This window comes from Panicum virgatum, chromosome 5K, assembly GCF_016808335.1.
Source record: "Panicum virgatum strain AP13 chromosome 5K, P.virgatum_v5, whole genome shotgun sequence".
NCBI classification, from domain to species: Eukaryota; Viridiplantae; Streptophyta; class Magnoliopsida; order Poales; family Poaceae; genus Panicum; species Panicum virgatum.
In genome coordinates, this window is record NC_053140.1 from 58,361,252 (window position 1) to 58,384,807 (window position 23,556).

General features: G+C 53.6%; 2 long non-coding RNA genes across 12 annotated transcripts; both read left to right on the forward strand.

Annotated features, from left to right (window-relative positions):
* The first annotated feature begins 1,612 nt into the window (after nucleotides 1–1,612).
* On the forward strand, nucleotides 1,613–6,071 carry LOC120708983. Of its 11 annotated transcripts, none has more exons than XR_005689542.1 (7): nucleotides 1,613–2,486; nucleotides 2,617–3,778; nucleotides 3,879–3,961; nucleotides 4,245–4,534; nucleotides 5,091–5,164; nucleotides 5,242–5,325; nucleotides 5,523–6,071. It is a non-coding gene; the product is annotated as an uncharacterized LOC120708983 (long non-coding RNA). The 11 variants fall into 11 exon arrangements; XR_005689538.1 differs by having other exon boundaries at nucleotides 1,614–2,486; nucleotides 3,879–4,337; nucleotides 4,411–4,534; XR_005689541.1 differs by having other exon boundaries at nucleotides 1,614–2,486; nucleotides 3,879–4,337; nucleotides 4,415–4,534.
* A 14,757-nt stretch (nucleotides 6,072–20,828) lies between these two features.
* LOC120710806 lies at nucleotides 20,829–21,639 on the forward strand. Its single transcript, XR_005690018.1, has 2 exons — nucleotides 20,829–20,893; nucleotides 21,091–21,639. It is a non-coding gene; the product is annotated as an uncharacterized LOC120710806 (long non-coding RNA).
* The last annotated feature ends 1,917 nt before the right edge of the window (nucleotides 21,640–23,556 follow it).

The window sequence follows — 23,556 nt, forward strand, 5'->3', positions numbered from 1 at the left end:
CGCATCCTTCCTAAATTTCTAGAGATGACAGTTCGTTCCCACGGCGCACAGGAAGCTGTCCACGTCGGCCCGAAATCAAGTGCCCGTTCCATCATCATCTGAGGGTTGTGATTCTACCTCAGTTATCCTCTCCCGGGCGCTGGTTTTTCAACACGGAGTGTCCTGTGTTCATATTGCTCACGCACGACGCGCCCGCTCATGACCGGCAACTCACTCTAGAGGTTTCCATCCATCCAGAAACTTGCCTGCTTTTTCATCGGCTTGCTTCCCTTATCTTCCCTCTCGTCTCCGGGTTTTTTACATATTTACCATTGTTACAAGAGGCACTCGCTCGTTTAGCACTCTTATAATGGCTCTTACATGTTTAGCACTACTGTAGCTGTAACTCCTACATTTTTACCACTTTTGCCTACGTGGCAGGACACGGCGGCAGAACACGCTGGCACGCAGTCAGTAGGAGCACGCGAAATGTCCTTCCTACCCCTGACCAATTTCTCTCTTCTTCCTCTCCGACAGCTGGGTCTCGCGGCACCTCTCACTGCCATGTAGGTCCCAGTCGTCAGCTTCGTCTTCCACCCCGTACCTATCCGTCCACTTCCCTCCGCGGCTCCTATCTCTGGTTCCTAGCGCCACCGCCCCACCCCGCGTTGCAGGCTAACCCGCGCCGCCACCCCGCGTTGCAGACCGAAGCTCCTGGCGTCGCCGCCCCATGCTGCAGGCTGCTGCTCCTCGCGCCGCCGCTCTGGGTTGCGGGCGCTCCAGTCCCTGCTCCTCTTCCACATCCTCCCCGCCCGCGTCCACCTCGCCCCCTCCTCCCTCCTCTCCCACTAGACGCTCGCCAGCGAGCCGCTCGAGCTTACCGTTGCGGGGTCCCGTCGCATGGCCATGGCAGCTGGGCCGGACGCGCGAATCTTGTGGGTGTTCTTGGTGGTGGTGGGAAGCAATTGCTCCCTGCTCCTCTCTTCGATTTGCTACATGCCGCACAAAATCCACCGGAGCCACCACGGTGCTGCTTGATTCAATCTCTTTCGAGTACGCACAGAAAAGCAGCAATAGCACATCAACTTCATTCACGAATTCGTTGCCACATTATCCAATTGGAAATCCCACCCCTCCCCGCCGCGCCTCTCCAGCACGGTTCTACTCGAGGACGGCGGCGTGGGGGACGTGGTGGCTGCGGCCGTTGCCGAGGCCGAGCGGCTCGCGGCGAGGGGCTGGGACGGCGAGGGGCTCGTAGTCTGGGCTGAGCGCGTCAAAGGCGAGCCGTACCGCTCGAGGAAGAACGGCGCGTCGCGGGCCAGCAGGAGGAAGACGAAGCTGACGACTGGGACCTACATGGCAGTGAGAGGTGCCGTGAGACCCAGCTGTCGGAGAGGAAGAAGAGAGAAATTGGTCAGGGGTAGGAAGGACATTTCGCGTGCTCCTACTGACTGCGTGCCAGCGTGTTCTGCCGCCGCCACGTAGGCAAAAGTGGTAAAAATGTAGGAGTTACAGCTGTAGTAGTGTTAAATATGTAGGAGGCATTATAATAGTGGTAAACGAGCGAGCGTAACAATGGTAAATATGTAAAAAACCCTTCGTCTCCTTGCCGCCGGCCATACGTGCGCCAACTTGCTCCAGGAGCCTCCCCATCTCGTCCCACACCTCGAGCTGCCATTTCCCGGGCCGGCCGAGCCATTCCCCGCCGTAATCAGCGATTCCGGCCGGGCGGAGCAGCTTCCCCCGCGGAAGCCCAGCCGCCGTCGACCCTCTCCCTCAAGTCCTCCGCCCGAATTGAGCTCCTGGTCGCGCGCTGTGCCGCCGTGTCTCCGCGCATCGGCCGTTCCGCCTGTCGCGCCCCCCGGTGCGCCGCACCTTGGGGAGCCTCGCCCAGCCGCTTTCGCTACCGAGCGCTCGTCGTCGATGAGCGTCTGAACGGCCGGCGCACGAGGTCAGCCTGCCTCGGGGCACACCTGGCTGCCCTGCGGGACTCTACAAGTGCGGCTCGATCCCAGGAGGCCGCGTCGCTTCTCCATGGCCACCATTGTCGCCGGAATCGCCCTTTCCCCCGTGCTCCTCTGCTTCAAATCGCAACCAAGGACCTCGGACTCCCTCGCTCAAAGGATCTGCATCTCTCCCTCAAGTCTGGATCTCTGGTTCCTTCTCTCCCCCGTTACTCCTGTTTCCTACATCTCTGCAGACGACGCCCCGCGGCTGACCCCAGACCCGCTGCCCCGAGGCCGACGACGCCAGCCAGCGCCGACCCCAGGAGCCACCGTTCCGCGGCCGGCCACCAGCAGCGCGTGTCCAATAGGGGCAGGGTAGGGACAGGCGAGCGATGGCCCACAGGGGCGTGCGGCATGGGCTCCTGCGGCTGGCCAGCGGAGGCCGGAGGCTTGTGCGGCCCCCCACGGGGCTCATCAAGGTGGACCGGGTCCTCTACTCCTCCGTCGTGTACCCGCACAACTATGGCTTCATCCCCCATCGACGTCCTCGTCCTCACGCAGGTGAGGCCGGTCGATATCAGGATTAATTTCAGAAGGCTTAGCATAGCCATGCCCAAACCTCCATCGTGCTCTGCGTTGTTCGTTTTTTTTAAAAAAAAAAATCTAACAACTGCATGCCATTGGCAACCAGGAACCAGTTCGGCCACCTCCCGTCCACGGTCACCTTCAGTTTCGGCCTGTTGCCAAATCATATTAATATATGATCATTTAGATAATTGTTTATACATTTCTATTCAGCTATATTAATTGTAGACCTCACCAGTGATTGCAACGGTACCTAAAAGCAAATAGAATCACATAAGAGTATATTATAGATCTTCTTTGATTTTTTTGATTTTGGCCTAGAATATCTTTCTTTATACTTAGTCAAGTTATCTTAAAATACCATTTCATATTAGCAGTTGTACGTTGCATATTTATTTTCAGGTTTATTGAAATGCCTGCAAAGTTGAAGAGATTCCAGAAATTGTAAGATTTTCGATATGTTTGACCTTCAGTCTTGATGCTTCATTATTTTAGTTGGGACTGAAAGTTAATACATCTTTGAGAGGCTACCGATCAGGATAGGCATCCTAACTGAAGCAATTCTTGGAAGAGATAGTTTCAAAGTATTGTAAATTCATGTCATTCAGTATGCTAATGATTCACTTAAAATGTGATATGAACTTGTATCACGCTAGCTATTGTACTTATCTAAAAATAGATTTCATTTCTGGGACATATTTATTTTCCCAGAAAGTTAACAAGGAACGACGGTGCAAAAGAATTATAAATTAGTTCAAAGGAAAAGTTGTTTTCCAACCATATTATCATAGTTAATTGTGTTTACATATTGCTGGGTATGCTACAAACAGCTCTTTACACAGGGACCAAATAAAATTAATCTTATCCATGCAAATGTACTAGGTTTTCGTTTCGTATCACAAATAGATCTTGCAATACAATGAGGTCTGTCCAGTAAAACTATCTAAATCACACCTGCTTACATTCAGTTACATTTTCCATGTTTCCTTTTATTTTATTTTTTCTAGAACTACCTTTTGTTTTTTGCTCATACCAGTCAATTAAGAAGCTTAGCATAGCATCTTTTTTTTGAGCTAATTGTTTACAAATGTGCTCTTATAAACAGTTGCAGGCTGTGGCCGTTTAAAGCAGATTAGTTTGCATTGAAATGGCTGCATGGTTCAAATTTGAACCTTAACTAATATTATCATGGCAGCATCTTGTGAACTGCTTCAACGTCCATCGACTCATGAACTGGCGCAAAAGCAGTCAGCTGTTTTATTTTGCTGGTACGTAATACAAAGCTAATTAACTTTCACATCTTCCTATGCTTCCATGTGCATTTTTTACTATACTAACAAATTTCTTGCACATACTGATTATCTGCAGAAATGTCATGTTATCCCGGTGAGCAAATTTGAAACTTATTACCATGTAGTTCTTGAGATGTATCAAATCTTTGACATTGGCAGGTACTATGAGCTACTTTTCTTCAAACTTATTAATTGTTTGAGTTCTATGGCCAGATTTGGTTGATGTCGGTATTTTGTACTTGAAGAATAAAATGAAGTACCATATATTATAAGACACATCTATTCTTTTTCATATATATGCATGGTTATTATTTAGTTTTGAAAATGCCATGTAGTCTTGTCTGACCTCAATATGTTCCTGAACTAAACTAAGCAGTCCGTACATACTTGGAGTAGTGTATGGAACATCAACTTAAAGTTTGTGTTTGAATTAAAAATGCAGAGTATACTTGGAGGCCTAATGCAATGTTCTTAACACATCTCGGAATTCCTGAATTAGTGTATTGAAAAGTTTGACCTCAAACAAAGATTGTAGGTCTGATATTCAATATTGTAGCAGTGCTTTGCCTTATATGACTATTGCATAATGTAATATTAAACATGGCCAGCCAGCTTGATCAATCAGAGCTCAAACTGGTGGGCTATTATTTCGTTGAAGGTCCTTGATTTTGCTTCTGCATTTGCTGTTGTACCCTTGCTTACCACAGCTTCAGGCCAGCTTTCACAGCCCTGGTATGCCCCTTTTCTTTCCAATTTTCGGCATGCATCTTCTAATTAACACATGAACATCTAAATTGTGTCCTATTACTAAATTTACTTCAGCACTGTGGACTGTCACTATTTTCTTATTCTTAGAAAATTTTTTATGTTCTTTTTTTTTGAAGGATCTCGATTGAAGCATCTCGCGCCATTTTTAAGCATGAAAGATTCGTAGGTTTTTTTCTTTTTCTTTTTTTCTTTTACTATATTCTATTCGCGTATTATTTTTCTCCCCCTCCGTGGATGCGGTGAAAAAAGCAGTTGAATTAGACTACTATTTCAATCTACTAATCGATTCTATGTAGATTCATGATAATATAATAGAAAGAATCTAAAGTGTGGTAGAAAGAACTATGTTCATCACCATGGTATCTTAACTCGCTTCGCGGAGTTTGTGTATGGAACCTTACATAGTGTCACTGGCACACTCATTCCACTGAACATTACAGAGTTTATGACGATGAAATCATATATCATGGCCACCCTTTCCGGATACTATATGGATTACAACTATTATGTGCTTGGGCAGGTCTTAAAACTGGTTGCACGCACCGAGGTCATCAGGCTTTGTATTTTCAAATTTCGGCCGGCTCACGAGTCCTGGTATGCTTGGTTCCTAAGCTGATCTCTACTTTTATTAGCTGATACATTTCTGTACTGCTGTCAGTCCCTCTTTGTAGTTCAAAGTTTATTTGGAACAATGTTAAATGTCATTCTGTGAAGGATATGCTCTTACGTCTGTATAGCCTGGAAGCATAATACAGGTTAGTGATCCTCAGGTCAAACCCAGTATAAGTGAGAATGAAATCACCTCAATGACCTGTTGCACGTGCGCCTTTTCCCACCTCTCCCTCATGCTGCCTCACTTTTTCACCTTCTAATTTGGTAGTTTATTGTTTTCATACACCACTTTCCCTTTACAAGACATTTAAGCCATTCCTGATCTGACATGTGCAAATAGAAATACTACCAGAAGGACAACTCACACCAGCTTCAATTCTTCAGCGCAGAGAAATGACTACATTGGTGGTCAATCCTACAAGGTGATTAATCAATATTTAGATTTCCTTTTCCCCAACTTTGCTCTACGATTGCATTTTCAGAATTATTTCAGCTGCAGACCCTCCTACATGATAGAATGTGGATGTGACCATCATTTTGTCAAGCATCTACCGCTACTACCAGCCATACTCTAAAGTAGCTGAACAACCTACCAATATGAAGCATCCACCTACTTAGTATTCAGTTATTCAAAACTTATCTATGGACAACTAATGTGTAATATTGAGTATTGTAATTTGCTATCTACTCCCTCTGTTCCAAAATGTAGGTCGTTTTTGGCTTTTTTAGTTTCATAGTATTTGCTATGCACCTAGATATAACATATGTCTATGTACATAGCAAAATATATGAATCTAGAAAAGTCAAAACGACCTACATTTTGGAACAGAGGGAGTAGAACTTATGTCTTTGTATGCTGGTCTAAAAAATGAAAAAACTATGCTATCTAGGGTTGAAAAGGAAACGAAAATTTTCGATTACCGGGAACCGTTTTCGAGATTTTACCGAGATTCTGGTGTAAACGAAAATGAAAACGGCTACCGAAAATACGGAAACAAAAATGGTAATTTTATCTGATTTCAGCTTCTACCGACCGTTTTCGAAAATTACCGTATTTATCTGGTAATTTACCGCCGGTATTACCGTATTTGAAGCCCAGTTCAACACATGCTTTCCTGCCCCAATAGCTCGCGGAGGTTCAGCTGTAGGCATAGACAGCCTACAGCCCTGCACTAGCACTATTTTTAATGGCATGCTAGTCTTAGTCTCTATTTGAATTTGGTTAATTATCATATATGACTATGTCATTTATGTTGTGTGCAACTTTGTGTCATACTATCGTGCATGCTACTATGTATCAGTTATCACGGATTGGTTCGATATTTGGATTAATATCTTAATCGAATCTTCACTACTTGCATATGAGATTGTCAAGTCATATAGTTAATGTTATGCTCTATTGTTTGATATGTTTATCGTTTTTTAAATATCGTTTTGATGGGTTTCGACCGTTATCGATGTGTTCTCGACCGTATATTTTCGTTTTCGAAATTACCGGAATACCGACGTCATTTTCGTTTTCAAAAATACCGTACCGCTTTCGTTTTCGATGAAAAAAATATGAAAGTGAAAATGGTGGAGTCTTTCGCCGATCGTTTCCGACCGTTTTCATCCCTAATGCTATCAGCTACTTATCATAATGATGTTAGGTCCGTTCAGAAAGTATGGCAATCGAGAAAACACTGCCTATCAGCTCCTGCTTCACATTGACATTTCCTTTTCACCCTCCGTCCTTATTACGACACAGGTTTTTTTAGCATCTATTACCACACAGTTAATATTACTAAGTAACATTTAAGCGCTAGCCTTGGCCTCGTTGACTCCATTTCTGCCAAGTCTGTTGATGGGGTCCTTATAGGACAGGCCCAATAAACCAGCCCACCCTAAGAGACCGAATTCATGCTTTTGCACATGGGTTATAGCTCAGGTTGCAAGTGGGTTGGCTTTGGTTGACCCAAACACTAACCCATACTACCCATTTATCTGTTAATTGGTTCTGGGTTGGCCCGATAAAATCTCAATCCTAAAACCAGTGGAACCAGTTGACCCAATAGGTCAGCACCTACACGTCTCCTGTGTACATGCGCTGCTTGCTTTTAGCTCTTGTGTGCATGCGTTGTCTGCTGCGTTCATACTACACAAGACCATATATTTATCACAGGCTCATGGACCATACATCACGATACATAGAGCATTAAAAATTTTAAACTGAGATAACTAAGAGACACCATTGCGTTCCACAAAATCTAAATTCCAAGACGTAATAAGTACAGACAATGAATGTCGTGGGGATTCTAGTGGTACCCACAGCCGGGTGGCGGAACGCACCCGCCTATTCCCTGTGAGGGAGTACTCGGGGAAGTACTAGGCGATGGGCTGGATCTACGCTGAGAAAGGGGACTCAAGAACACACGATTTAGAGTGGTTCGGGCCGCCGGAGCGTAATACCCTACGTCCACTGGGAGATGTATTGTTCTTGGTAGTGTGTATGAACCTATCCTCTGCTGGCCTTGGCTCTTGCTCAGCCTGAGGTTTTCTAGCGGCGTCCCCCCCCCCTTTTATAGATCAAGGGGGAGCGGATACATAGGGCGTTGGTGCCCCGACAGGTGGGCCCAACGTGACTGTGGCTACAGTAGTAGCGAATCTTTACTGCTGCTCTCCTGACTCAGGGGGGGTCTTTTCTTGTCCCGTCAACTAGGCGCCCGTTGGAGTAGCGTAGCTTGCGGCGTGGCCTGCTGAGGCTATTATGTAGCGTCATAATGGGCGAAGCTGAGCCGTCGTATCCATCTGGCAGACGCAGTATGGGCGGCGCCAGCGGCTCCACTGCCTTGGTAATACGCGATCAATAATATCCCCTGGGTCAATGAAACGCCTCAGCTTCTGTCATATCAATGCAGACGTTCACCTACCGCAATAAATGCAATGGTGGGTGAACGTTGGTATGGAAACCCGAACGGCCATGTCTTGCAGACACGTGGCGGCCCCGGACCACCCTGACGCGGGGGGTCGATCTCTTCCCTTAGTGAGGGGTCCGGTTACTATACAGGGGGTCCGGGACTCCATGAGGGGTCCGGGACCCTGCGGGGGTCCGGTCTCCTTGGGAGGTCCGGAGCCCCGGCTGCTTGGGCACGAGTTCCTGCCTCTTCCGAGACACGTGGTGTCTCCGGACCTCTCCCAACTGTGGAACGGTCTGGGCCGCTGCTGGGAGAACAGGACTCTGGACCGCAGGGGTCCGGCTGTTCGGATGTAGTTAAGTATAACTACAAGATCCTTGCCTGACACAGCTAGAGGGGGTACCCCAGTCCTGGGGTACCGACAGTGGCCCCCGGGCCCACCTCGGGTGAGGTACGAACCCGCAGGTGGGGCCACCATCGTGATGAGTTCCTACGCAAGTTGATTGCGTTGGTGTGCTCACGGAGAGAGCGGGCATCCCGGACCCCTGAGGCCGGTATGCCTGTTTCCAGGTTCAGGTACTAGAATGCTCTCCATTGGGCGACGAAGGTGTAGGCTTAGGGTACGGAACCAAGCTAAGCGGCTACACAAACTTCGGATCGCTCAGGGAGTAAGCACCACTTCCCGGACCCGGCTCTTGTCGACCGTGGCGAGCGGTCTCCGCCGGAGCGGGCCACCGGAGTGGACTTGGAGCGACCGTGGCGAGCGGTCTCCGCCGGAGCGGGCCACCGGAGTGGACTTGGAGCGACCGTGGCGAGCGGTCTCCGCCGGAGCGGGCCACCGGAGTGGACTTGGAGCGACCGTGGCGAGCGGTCTCCGCCGGAGCGGGCCACCGGAGTGGACTTGGAGCGACCGTGGCGAGCGGTCTCCGCCGGAGCGGGCCACCGGAGTGGACTTGGAGCGACCGTTGCTGACAATCCGATGAAGCATGTTACCGGACCTCATAGTAAGGTGCAAAGAAACCAAGCCTTATACTAGAAGAGAGCCCGGGACCTCTAAAGACAGCAGTCTTGGATACTAGAGTACTTGTAACAGGGTAGTGAAGTACGTAAACTTAGGGTACATTACCAGGCTAAGCCACGCGGAGCTTCTCTACCCCAGGATACAAATACCACTTCCCCAGAGCAGGTCCCTAGGGGTCCGGACCGCCTTCCAGCTAGAAGGGGTGTCTTCTCCTGACCACAAGCCAGCAACTTAGCTTGGATTGTTAGCAACAAAGGTAAGCTCCGTTTAAGAGGAAAGAATAGTTAAACCAAGGCGAATAAATGTAATCAGGGTGGAGCCTAGGTAAAACCGAGAAAGTAAATCTCCTTTATTATTGTGGTTGTCACGGTATACATCAGAGGTCGGGATTACGAGGTCGGACCTCCACCGCTCCGGACCGTTTTTTGCCTGTTTGTGTGATAGGGCCAGAGGTCGGGTTTACAAGGTCGGACCTCGACCGCTCTGGACACACACGTAGGCGCCACGTTATTAAAGGAGGAATTCTCTTAGTCTTTTCTTAGGAGTAACCTACGGCTGCATGCTATACAGCGTGTTCTTCGGAGGTGAAGGCGCCCTGGACGTGCCTGAACCGCATCATCCAGCATCACCTCGGGAGCTCGGGGGACCCCTTCTTGCCTAAGAGCTGTCACATGCTTACATGGCATGGGATAAATTCTTTGGCTTTGAATGGAAGAGGCCCCCTCCCCCTGCCGTCGCCGTTGCCGATGGAAACCAGAGCGCTTGCGCAGCAGATGGACCGGTGCGACGCGTGGAGAAGTGCGGTCGTTCGCCGGCTTGTCCTTGGTGCTAGCGCCAGGGGCCCCCGCGTGAGGAGGCGGGGTCCTGTCTGCAGCAGCGCCGAGCAACGCTGAGGTGGATCTCCGGCGCTGGAGACGGCAGGACGACACGGTCCACTTCCTCCGGGATGGCCGTCGGCTCCAGGCTCCATGTTGAGAGGAAGCCTTGAGCCGACACCATGCCACCGCAGAGGAGATGTGGCCGTTGCTTGAGAGAAAACCTTGAGTCGACGTAGGGGCAGCAGCGCCCAGCGGCGCCTCCGCTGTGCGTTGCTACGCCGGCTCCGAGGTGTCGCAGTGGTGACGCACAGCAGGCGTCGCTGTCGTGCGCCGCCGCACCGAGGGCGTTGCCGCGCCGGTGCCAAGACAGGTGGAGTGAGTGTGGCCCCGCTGCGTGCCGCGTATTACCAAGGAGCACAGTGCAGCCGCCTGGGCCGCGCCCGCGCAGAGCCCGACTGCAGCATTAAATGGATACGACAGCACGGCACTTTTCCATCATGCCGCCTACGCCGCAAGCTACACCACCCGCTTAAGCAACGTGACGGGCGGTGCCACTAGCTACGACGAGCCCGACCTGACAAGACGACGCTAGGACATGATGGACAAAGGGCTCCGGGAGCAGGCGAGGGAATCCAAGAGAGAGATCTCCTTTGCCTGCGACATCATAATGTATGAGCAGTACGTTAGGTTATACTGCATCGTTGGACCCACCTGTCGGGGATCCAACGGCTGTGTACGCGCCCCCTTGAGATATAAAAGGGAGGCGCTCGCTGTGCACAGGACCATCTCCACAAGACAGACTCAAGCTCTCGCACCTTCTCACTCTCGTGGAAAGGCAATACAACACACAGTGGACGTAGGGTATTACGCTCCGGCGGCCCGAACCACTCTAAATCTTGCTGTGTTCATCGTGTTCTTGAGAGAGATCGATCTAAGACTAGCTAACCCCCGAGTACACACCCTCTGGGCTAGGGCGGGTGCCTTCCGCCACCCGGCTGTGGTTTGCAGCACCACGACATTTGGCGCGCCAGGTAGGGGGGTCAGCTGGTCGCTTTTCATCATCTTCTTCGTCCCCATGGTTCGCGTGGACGACGTGGAGATGACGGAGGGGGTGGCGTCCTCCACGCCACATGCCTCTCGCATTCCTGCTCCAGGGGCAACTGTGCCTGTGGAGCAGGCACCGTTGGCGGTGGCGCGCGCCGCCCGCCGGCAAGAGTCAGGGCGCCCGTCAAGGGCCCCCTCACAGGCTGCGAGCGGCGGAGCGCTGGCAGCGGCTAGGGAGTTGCTTCGCAACCCCCCGGCTGAGGCAGGCTCGCCAGACGCCCTGAGGCAGTGGCGGGACGACGTCGATCGTCTCCTCCATCTGGCTCAGGCCTCCCCCAGTTCTGCAAAGACTGGGCAACGACCTCCGCCTGGCAACGCGGTGGTACCTTACCACCAGCGTCAGGGCGGTGCGTCGGCATCTGTTATGCAGCATTTAAGCAGCTGTAGATCCCAGAGTCCAAGCTGACTCCCTGGAGTGGGCCCACACCCGGTGTTCCCCCTGGGGAGCATCACATTGCCGGTCATGTTCGGGACCGAGGAGAACTTCCGCACAGAGAGCGTCATGTTCGATGTTGCGGAGGTGAACCTCCCGTTCAACGCCATCATTGGCCGACCGGCACTCTACCGCTTCATGGCCATTGCCCACTATGGGTATTTGGTCCTGAAGATGCCTTCCCCTGCCGGAGTCCTCACCGTGCAGGGTGACCGCACCGCTGCCGTCGCTGCAGTTGAGAGACTGCATACTCTGGCGGCAGAGGCTGCACGCTCCGAGGAGGATCCGTCCACCTCGCAACCCAGGGCGCCTGCAAAGGCTCCCAAGGTCCAACCATCTGATCCGGGCCACGTTCCCGTGAAGTCGGTACAGATTGGAGCAGACTCCACCAGGACCACCCGCGTTGCGGGGAACCTGGAGGAGAAATAGGAAGACGCGCTCATCGCTTTCCTCCGGGCAAATGTCGACGTGTTCGCCTGGGAACCGTCACAGATGCCCGGGATCCCCAGGGAAGTGATCGAGCACAATCTGAGGATCTACCCCGACGCCACGCCGGTGCGCCAGAAGCCTCGGAAGCAGTCCGTGGAGCGGCAGAACTTCATACGCGAGGAAGTCCACAAGCTCCTACATGCCGGCTTCATCGAGGAGGTCCACCATCCCGAGTGGTTGGCCAATCCGGTCGTCGTCCCAAAGGCCAACGGGAAGCTCCGGATGTGCATCGACTACACCAGCCTCAACAAGGCATGTCCAAGAGACCCCTATCCTCTTCCGCGTATCGATCAGATCGTGGACTCCACCTCCGGGTGTGATCTTTTGTCTTTCCTAGATGCATACTCTGGTTTCCACCAGATTCAGATGTCTAGAGAGGATAGGAAGCATACTGCCTTTGTAACAGTAGATGGGCTTTATTGCTACATTGTCATGCCGTATGGTCTAAGGAATGCCTTACCCACGTTTGTACGAGCTATGAACAAAACCTTCGGTAATCTAACAAGAGACATTGTTGAGGTTTATGTCGATGACATTGTGGTCAAGACTAAGGTAGGGTCAACACTAGTGGAGGACCTGTCCCTCGTCTTCGACCGTCTTCGCGCCACGCGCACGAAGCTGAACCCAGAGAAGTGCATCTTCGGCGTCTCAGCAGGGAAGCTGCTGGGTTTCCTGGTCTCACATCGAGGCATCGAGGCAAACCCAGCCAAAATCAAGGCGATCGAAGCAATGAGGCCTCCTGGCCGCATCAAGGACGTCCAGAAGCTTACTGGATCTCTCGCTGCTCTTAGCCGCTTCATATCGAGGCTGGCTGAGAGGGCCCTTCCCTTCTTCAAGCTGTTGAGGAGGTCCGGTCCATTTTCATGGACCGAAGAGGCTGAACAGGCCTTCCAGGAGCTGAAGCAGCACCTCACCTCGCTGCCAGTATTGGTGGCTCCAGAACCCGGTGAGCCGTTGTTTCTGTATCTTGCTGCATCTGCGGAGGCGGTCAGCATGGTGCTGGTCGCCGAAAGGATGGAGCAAACTTCCCAGGGGAGCACCAAGGTCCCCTTGGCCAAGGATGGTGAGCCGGACCCCGGACACGGGGGGCCGTCAGCCTCACCCCAGCTTGAAGGTCCGGATCCTGCACAGGCAGGTCCGGAGGAGCCTCATCCCAGTGGGAACCCAGAACCACTGGGGGCCCCAGGGACAGATGTAGTGGACAAGGGCGAGCCGGACCCAGGAACTAGGGTCCGGACCGTCCAAAAGCCAGTCTACTACGTCAGTGAAGTCCTCCACGAGGCAAAGGCCAGGTATCTTGAGACGCATAAGCTTATCTATGCAATACTTATTGCGTCCAGGAAACTGCGCCACTACTTTCAAGCACACCGAGTTGTTGTAGTGACCTCTTACCCATTAAGAGCGATCCTGCACAACTCCAACGCCACAAGCAATATCGCCAAGTGGGCAGCAGAGCTGGCAGAGTTCCAACTGGATTTCCAGCCACGCCATGCGGTCAAGAGCCAGATCCTGGCTGATTTCATAGCGGAGTGGACTCCTTCCCCAAGCAACCCTGGGGGTCCGGTCATAAATGCTGGACCCCGGAGCCGGAAATCAGGACACCAGTCTTCACCGAGCCTCACTGGACACTCTTCTTTGATGGGTCCGCCCGCGAGAAGTGGGCCGGGGCTGGTGTGGTCCTCATCGACCCAAACGGAGATCAGCTGAAGTACATGGTGCACCTTGAGTTCAAGGCCACCAACAACATGGCGGAATACGAGGCTTTGATCTTCGGCCTGACGCAAGCCCTCTCATTGGGGGTCCGGCAGCTTCTGGTGAAGGGGGACTCCCAGCTAATCATCAAGCAGGTCCGAGGGGATTGCAGCTGCAACAATCCCCAGCTCGCGGCATACCTCATACACGTGAGGAAGCTCGAGAAGGACTTCGACGCCTTGGAACTGCAACACGTTCCCCGCGAGCACAACTCAGCAGCAGATGATCTCTCTGCGAGAGCATCTACCTGGGCATCTGTGCCTGAGGGTGTCTTTGAAAGACGGCTGCTAAAACCTACCGCCCAGCCTCCCAAGCCGGGTGAGGGGGATCAAGCTGGCACCTCGAAGCTAGCGGTCCCGGCAGCATTCCACCTATGGTGCCCAGCCGGGGCTGTGTGTTCTGTTGAGGAACCTGGTGTTCTCACAGAGCCACCCCCACCTGCTTTGGGAGCTCCCGATGCATGGATCTCCGAGATCCGGGACTACCTGAAGGATAACATCCTCCCTGATGACGATGTGTCCGCTGAGCGCATAGTCCGATTGGCTAAATGCTACGCGGTGGTAGAAGGGGATCTCTACCGCCGTGGCGCCAACGGAATCCTCATGTGATGCATTTCCCAGGGAGAGGGCCGCGAACTGCTCGCGGAGATCCATGGAGGCGAGTGCGGAAGTCATTCCTCCTCTCGCACGCTTGTTGGCAAGGCCTTTCGGCATGGCTTCTACTGGCCAACAGCACTCCAGGATGCGGCTGAGCTGGTAAGGTCCTGCAAAGCATGCCAGTTCCATGCAAAGCAAATACACACCCCAGCTCAAGCTCTGCAGATGATTCCACCCTCATGGCCATTCGCTGTGTGGGGTGTGGATATCCTGGGGCCTTTCCCCCGGGCTGTCGGCGGATACCGGTTCCTCTATGTCGCCATCGACAAGTTCACCAAGTGGCCGGAAGTTACTCCTGCGGTGAATATTACTAAGAAATCAGCAGTCGCATTCCTCAGGTCCATTGTGTGCAGATTTGGCGTCCCAAACCGCATCATCGCGGACAACGGGACCCAATTCAAAAGCAGACTCTTCCAAGAGTACTGTGAGGACATCGGCATCCAGCTATGCTTTGCGTCCGTGGCACATCCCCGCAGCAATGGACAGGTTGAGAGAGCGAATGCAGAGATTCTCAGGGGACTCAAGACCCGCACCTACAACTGCTTGAAAAAGCATGGTGCCAAATGGGTTGACGAGCTTCCGGGTGTACTATGGGGCAACCGGACCACACCCAGCCGAGCTACCGGGGAGACTCTGTTCTTCCTGGTCTATGGGGCTGAAGCATGCCTTCCCCCAGAAATTCACCTGGGCTCACCACGGGTCCAGGCCTTTGACGAATCCATGCAAGAGCAGATGCGGTGCGACGACGTGGACTTCGTTGATGAGCGAAGGTGGCGAGCAGCAATCCGAAATGCACGCTACAACCAGGCGCTCCGGCGCTATCATCAACGGTTCGTGCACAGTAGGGAGCTCCGGGCTGGCGACCTCGTCCTCAGACGGATCCTGAACCGAGCGGGGCTCCACAAACTCTCCCCCAGCTGGGAGGGGCCTTTCAAGGTTACAGATGTATGCCGGCCCGGATGCGTTCGCCTCGCCACAGAAGACGGAGTGCCGCTGCCCAACCCGTGGAACATAGAGCATCTGCGTAAGTTTTACACCTAGGCAGAGCAGGGAAATAACTTTTCCTTTGTAATAAGATAGAGTTAGCGTGCGGCCAGAGTGGTTGAGGGCCACCCTCGTAAACCCGACCTCTGGCATCCATCGCACTAGCGGCTAACGTGCGGCTCAGAGCGGTAGAGGTCCGACCTCATAAACCCGGCCTCTGGCATCCATCGCGCAAGCCATGTACATCGAGATTGCAAAGGAAAGATTTTTGCCTAGTTCTATCTTTGTGTCAAAGTTAAATTACGCATTTCGATTCTCAGAATTTTCGCTTTTTTCTAACCCCCGCGGGACCTCTACTCTTGTTGCTGTAGCTAAGATCTGCATTGAGCTGCTGGACTACCGTACAGGTCCGGACCCTCTTGCTGCTGGAGAGGGGTCCGGACCCCTAGAGACCTACTCTGGGGAGCGGGTACTTGTTTCCTGGGGTGGTTCGGAGCCCAGTGTAGCCGCTTAGCTGGTTCCGTACCCAAAAGCCTGCACTCTCCACCACCCTGTAACGAGTGCTCTAGTACCTGGAGCCGGGTAATTGGGGGCCCGGACCTCGTCTCAGCTCAAGAGCTGGCTTCCTAAGCCTAACACGGCGTGTCCAGCACTATATCTCAAAGGATCGAGCACAGCAAAGTGACCTCACCCACTGCTGCGAAGGGTCTGGGACAGTGAAGCCAGGTCTGGAAGGATCGTGCTGTTTCCTGGAATGGTCCGGAGCCCTGCATAGCGCCTTAGCCTGGTTCCGACCCTAAGCCTACGCACTCCACCACTCTGTAACAAGCACTGACCAACCTGGACCTGCACATCTTGAGCCCCGGACCCTGTACCAGCCTGGCACTGGTCAGGGATGAGTCTCGCGGGCCTGCTACTAAGCTGTGAATTTGAAGTGGTATACAGGATAAGCCTCCTCTAGGGTGGTAGCCAGCCTCAAACCATTGAGCCTACCTACCAGGGGGTCCTAGCATCCGCTTCAAAGCCTTCATGCAGACCAAGGTCCAGTTTCAATGGTAGACAGACTCAAAACAACTGAGTCTATCTCCCAGGGGGCCCGAGCATCCACTTTGTCCCAGACACCATGAATGGATTCTGCATGCGCCAAACAGCTAAGTTGCAGTATCATTGCTACCATATAAGCGAATTTGATTCTTCTCTCTGTAGTTCTGTATGCTACGCAGGGAACAAGACGCTTGCTCGTCTTACAAACTATGTGACACCTATGCCCAAGGAGGTCCAGAGTATCTTCTACGGCTCACGTGGCAAACAGGTCCAAACAACTGAACCTATCCGCCAGGGGGCCAGGGCGCCGGGGTGCCGCATACCGCAAATCAACAACCGACAAACAGCTAAGTTGAAGTTTCTTCTATTTCAAAAACTTTCAACTAATATAATGTTTGTTACATAATGCAAAAGGAAAAAAAGATTCAATTCCCAGCCTAAGGGTCCGCAGGCTCTCGCTTGAAGTAGGCGGCGACGAAGTCAACGACCTCCCGCACGCTGTCCCGAGCGGCGGCCTCCGTCTCCGCTACAGGGCCATCGATCACGGGCGCCAGCGAGATGGTCGGGTCGTAGCTCCGGAGGCAGGTCAGGATGTGCTCCGCCACCAGCCGGATCAGCTCGCGGCCCTCGGACTCAAGCTGTCCAGCAAGGACTGGCCCCAGGCGCTGGAGCCTATCCGAAGCAGAACTCAGCACCGGGAGGGCGTCAGCTACCGAAGCTGGCGGCACCGCCACCTGGATCGGGCTCAGACCAAGTGGCACCAGCGCCAGGCTTGCTTCGCTTGCCCAGTCAGCAATCCGCTGGGCCTCGACGCACTGGTCTTCCTGATGCTTCCGGACCGCTTCCCGGACAGCCTCCTGCACCTGGGTGTCCAAGGCCGCCTTGGCCACCTCCACCTCGCGGGACCTCTCCTCGAGTTCGCGGGACTGCTCCTCCAGCTTGACCTTCTTCTGCTCTGCATATGCCTTCAGCTTCTTGAGCGACTCTCGCTGGCGCCCGAGCTCCTTCTCTATGCCGGTGGCGTGGGCCTCCCGCTTGGCGAGGGACTTCCGGCCCTCCTCCAGATCCGCCTCGTCGGCAGCCAGCTGGCTGGCTCTCTCCTGCAGTTGCTCGCGCCATCCCTGCAGAGTCGCAGAGAAGACGTCGAGCTCCTGCCTCCGGAGCTCGAGGTCCTCGCTGCGAGTCTCCAGCTCTGACTGCTGGGCTGCGAGGTGGGCCTCGAGGTCGGATCGCTGAGCAGCGAAGCCAACAACCTCCAGGGTGAAGTATTGCTCCCGCTGCGCCAAGGATTTCTCTCGGTTTGACACCGCGAGCTCTCGGTCAAACACCTTCTTAAGGTTGACTCGGTAGGCCTCTTGGTCCGCCTTGAGCTTTGACCGAGTTTCCGCGGCGTGGGAGGCTTCAGCCTTCGTGAGCGCCTCCAGGCGGGTGTGCCAGTCGGAGAGGCGCTGACGCTCGCTCTCCAGCGCAGACCACTCCCGCTGGAAGGCCACTTCGGCGGAGGAGGTTGCCTCCTCGATCGAACGCCGAACTCGCAACAGCACCTGAGGAAGCGGAGTCGCATCCTCCTCCGGGGATTGGAGCTGCAGGAGCCGCCTGCCAAACACCACCTCCAACTCTTCCTCCGCAACAGGACCGGAGCTGGAGGTAGGGGCTTCCGCTGCGGCACTTGTCTCCGGCGCCTCCGCCGCCGCCGAGTCGGGAGCGGCCGAGCCCAGCTCCGGCGCCCCCGCTGCTGCCGAGTCGGGAGCGGCCGAGCCCAGCTCCGGCGCCCCCTGCTGCCCCGAGTCGGGACGCCCGAGCCCACTCCCGGCGGCCCCCGCTGCTGCAGTCGGCGCGGCAGGGCATCGCTCCTCGCCCCCGCTGCCTCCGAGTCGGGTGCGGCCGAGCCCAAGCTCCCGGCGCCCCCGCTGCTGCCGAGTCGGGAGCGGCCGGCCCAGCCCGGCGCCCCCTCTGCCGCGAGTCGGGCGCAGCCCGGACCCCTTCCGGCGGCCCCCCTGCGGCGAGTCGGGCGCGGCGGCCTCAGCTCGGGCGACCCCCGCTGCCGGCCGCCGAGTTGGGGCGCGGCTGGGCCCAGCTCCGGCACCACTCCCGCTGCCGCCGAAGTCGTGGCGCGGCCGAGCCTGCTACTGGCACCTCCACCACCGTGTCGGGTGCGGCTGCACCCAGCACCGGCGCCACCGCCGCCGCCGCTGCTGCACTGAGCACTGCAGAGTCTGGAAATGGTATGACAGTCAGCATCGCATCATGTGCCACGGAGTAAGCAGCAGGACGCCGTACCTGAGGGTCCCGCACCTGCTGCCACCGTCGCTGACGATGCCGAGGTCGCCGCCGCCCGGGCACCTGCTGATGTGCCAACGGTGGTAGAAGAACCGCTGGGGCGGGAAGCCCTGGTAGCAAAGCAGAAAAGCCATCAACAAAAAAAGCGAACAAACAGAACACCAGCGCAAGGCAGGAGAGCAGGATGACACTAACCCAGCAGTACCGGGTACCCAGCGTCCCCGGAGCCCGGGCCTCTTCTCTTGCGGCTGCTGCTGTTGCTGTTGCTGTTGTTGCCCCTGCAGCTGCGATGCGGGCGCAACCCGGGCCTGCACCCGTTGTTGCTGTTCTTGCGGCTGCGGCATGGGCGCAACCCGGGGACGCACCTGTTGCTGCTGCTGCCGTCCGCGTGCCTCCTGCCGCTGCTCTTGCGGCTGCTCCTGCTGCTGCTGCTGTTGCTGCCGGCGGGAGGAATTCCGCGGCGGCGATGGTGGTGGTGCAGTCGCCCCAGAGGATGCGTGGGGGCCGGCAGCCCGGGAGCTACCCTGGCCCGCGCCCTCAGAAGACCTCTGGCGCTTCGCGGCGGGCTCCGAGACCAGGGTCCCGTCGCCCCGGAGTAGCCTGCGCCGGCCTCCGTCGCCCGACGATGCACCGGAGCTGTCTTGTGCCCGGCTGGAGTCGGCTGTGGCCGCGCTGCTAGCCGCGGCCTGCTTCCCCTTCGTGGTGGCGCCGGATCCCGCAGCGCTCAGTATGGCCTGATCCCCGGATGCACCTGGGATCCGGAGCCCGCGGTTCGCATCGCCTCCGGTCTGGCGTGGGGCCAGTCCCCCGTCGTCCAGAGTCGGCAGGGTTGCCAGCACCGCCACCCTCGCCGGGTCCTCGCAGAGGGGGACTATGCTCTGCGGGAGGATCAGGTTCTCTGGGATGAAGGCGTCTCCCGTCACGTTCCGCACCAGGACCTCCAAGGCCTCCTGGGTCAGATCGCTTCCCTCCCCGCGGTGGGTCCTGCTGCAATCGTTGAGGCCGGTGAAGCTCCACGCCGGTCGCGGCCGCTGCTTTAGGGGGGCGATCCGGCGCTTCACGAAGTCGCCGAGCACGTGCCATGAGGTGAGGCCGCTCCCTGCCAGCGACCTGATCTTATCCAGCACGGAGTCGAACTCCGGCTGCAGCGATGGCTTGGCCCTCCAGGATGCTTTATCGGAGGCGGGCCCCGCGGTCGGCAGGACAAGGCGCTCGTTGGCTTCGGTGGTGGCGATCACCCAATCCCTGCGCCACTCCTCCCACTTCCCGCCAGCCAGGCCGGGAATGTAAGGAGTCGCCAGGTCACTCCTCACCTGGAAGTAGTACCCTCCCACCTCGTCCTTGCTCCTTCCGGATCTCACCAGAATGAAGAAGTAGCGGAAGAGGATGACGCAGGGCTAAACTCCCACGAACATCTCGCATAGGTGCACGAAGATGGACGTCAGGAGGAGGGAGTGCGGCGTCAGATGCTGAAGTTGGAGGCCGAAGTCTTCCAGCAGCAGCAGGAACGAAGAAATCGGCAGTCCCACGCCAGTGGAGATGTGCGAGATGAATAGCACAAACTCCCCGGCGCGGAGGTTGCCAAGGGGAACCGAGCCTGCTCGCACCCCCCAGCCGGTCTCCTGAGCGTTCCATCCCAGCAGACGGCGCACTGTGTTCAACTCTCCCTCGGTCTGGTATCGGCGGGGGTGAACAAGAGATGCCATTGCTCAGAGGAGATGAGAGGCAGCCGGCGCGAGGGAACAAAGGGCAAAGGAGGCTCGAAGGCAAAGGGGCGCAAAGGTTGGGAGGGAGAAGACGAATGCGGGAAAGTAACCGCGGAATGCGGTACACCCCATTATAAAGCCTGACTCAACCGGCGCGCCCCGGAACCGTCGCTGGAACCCAAGCGACGTCCGCACCTAGTGTTAACCGCCCATTCCATGGCAAGGGGGCCCAGGCCCACCTGTCAGGGAGGGCGGATAACCAACAGAAGTGAGAAAAGGCGGGATCCGAACCGCCGCCCGCGCGCGTGAAGCGAGGCGGAAGCTGAGCTGACGTGCGCGCATTAATCGCAGGCGTGGCCGAGCTTTTCGGGAACTGCGCCGGTGGTAAATATTTCGTTTACTCCGGCCGCAACAATGCCGAGCGTCGCGCGCATGACTAGGTAAACCACTGTATAGCCTGTATAGCCTGTTAAATGTCATTCTGTGAAGGATATGCTCTTACGTCTGTATAGCCTGGAAGCATAATACAGGTTAGTGATCCTCAGGTCAAACCCAGTATAAGTGAGAATGAAATCACCTCAATGACCTGTTGCACGTGCGCCTTTTCCCACCTCTCCCTCATGCTGCCTCACTTTTTCACCTTCTAATTTGGTAGTTTATTGTTTTCATACACCACTTTCCCTTTACAAGACATTTAAGCCATTCCTGATCTGACATGTGCAAATAGAAATACTACCAGAAGGACAACTCACACCAGCTTCAATTCTTCAGCGCAGAGAAATGACTACATTGGTGGTCAATCCTACAAGGTGATTAATCAATATTTAGATTTCCTTTTCCCCAACTTTGCTCTACGATTGCATTTTCAGAATTATTTCAGCTGCAGACCCTCCTACATGATAGAATGTGGATGTGACCATCATTTTGTCAAGCATCTACCGCTACTACCAGCCATACTCTAAAGTAGCTGAACAACCTACCAATATGAAGCATCCACCTACTTAGTATTCAGTTATTCAAAACTTATCTATGGACAACTAATGTGTAATATTGAGTATTGTAATTTGCTATCTACTCCCTCTGTTCCAAAATGTAGGTCGTTTTTGGCTTTTTTAGTTTCATAGTATTTGCTATGCACCTAGATATAACATATGTCTATGTACATAGCAAAATATATGAATCTAGAAAAGTCAAAACGACCTACATTTTGGAACAGAGGGAGTAGAACTTATGTCTTTGTATGCTGGTCTAAAAAATGAAAAAACTATGCTATCTAGGGTTGAAAAGGAAACGAAAATTTTCGATTACCGGGAACCGTTTTCGAGATTTTACCGAGATTCTGGTGTAAACGAAAATGAAAACGGCTACCGAAAATACGGAAACAAAAATGGTAATTTTATCCGATTTCAGCTTCTACCGACCGTTTTCGAAAATTACCGTATTTATCTGGTAATTTACCGCCGGTATTACCGTATTTGAAGCCCAGTTCAACACATGCTTTCCTGCCCCAATAGCTCGCGGAGGTTCAGCTGTAGGCATAGACAGCCTACAGCCCTGCACTAGCACTATTTTTAATGGCATGCTAGTCTTAGTCTCTATTTGAATTTGGTTAATTATCATATATGACTATGTCATTTATGTTGTGTGCAACTTTGTGTCATACTATCGTGCATGCTACTATGTATCAGTTATCACGGATTGGTTCGATATTTGGATTAATATCTTAATCGAATCTTCACTACTTGCATATGAGATTGTCAAGTCATATAGTTAATGTTATGCTCTATTGTTTGATATGTTTATCGTTTTTTAAATATCGTTTTGATGGGTTTCGACCGTTATCGATGTGTTCTCGACCGTATATTTTCGTTTTCGAAATTACCGGAATACCGACGTCATTTTCGTTTTCAAAAATACCGTACCGCTTTCGTTTTCGATGAAAAAAATATGAAAGTGAAAATGGTGGAGTCTTTCGCCGATCGTTTCCGACCGTTTTCATCCCTAATGCTATCAGCTACTTATCATAATGATGTTAGGTCCGTTCAGAAAGTATGGCAATCGAGAAAACACTGCCTATCAGCTCCTGCTTCACATTGACATTTCCTTTTCACCCTCCGTCCTTATTACGACACAGGTTTTTTTAGCATCTATTACCACACAGTTAATATTACTAAGTAACATTTAAGCGCTAGCCTTGGCCTCGTTGACTCCATTTCTGCCAAGTCTGTTGATGGGGTCCTTATAGGACAGGCCCAATAAACCAGCCCACCCTAAGAGACCGAATTCATGCTTTTGCACATGGGTTATAGCTCAGGTTGCAAGTGGGTTGGCTTTGGTTGACCCAAACACTAACCCATACTACCCATTTATCTGTTAATTGGTTCTGGGTTGGCCCGATAAAATCTCAATCCTAAAACCAGTGGAACCAGTTGACCCAATAGGTCAGCACCTACACGTCTCCTGTGTACATGCGCTGCTTGCTTTTAGCTCTTGTGTGCATGCGTTGTCTGCTGCGTTCATACTACACAAGACCATATATTTATCACAGGCTCATGGACCATACATCACGATACATAGAGCATTAAAAATTTTAAACTGAGATAACTAAGAGACACCATTGCGTTCCACAAAATCTAAATTCCAAGACGTAATAAGTACAGACAATGAATGTCGTGGGGATTCTAGTGGTACCCACAGCCGGGTGGCGGAACGCACCCGCCTATTCCCTGTGAGGGAGTACTCGGGGAAGTACTAGGCGATGGGCTGGATCTACGCTGAGAAAGGGGACTCAAGAACACACGATTTAGAGTGGTTCGGGCCGCCGGAGCGTAATACCCTACGTCCACTGGGAGATGTATTGTTCTTGGTAGTGTGTATGAACCTATCCTCTGCTGGCCTTGGCTCTTGCTCAGCCTGAGGTTTTCTAGCGGCGTCCCCCCCCCCTTTTATAGATCAAGGGGGAGCGGATACATAGGGCGTTGGTGCCCCGACAGGTGGGCCCAACGTGACTGTGGCTACAGTAGTAGCGAATCTTTACTGCTGCTCTCCTGACTCAGGGGGGGTCTTTTCTTGTCCCGTCAACTAGGCGCCCGTTGGAGTAGCGTAGCTTGCGGCGTGGCCTGCTGAGGCTATTATGTAGCGTCATAATGGGCGAAGCTGAGCCGTCGTATCCATCTGGCAGACGCAGTATGGG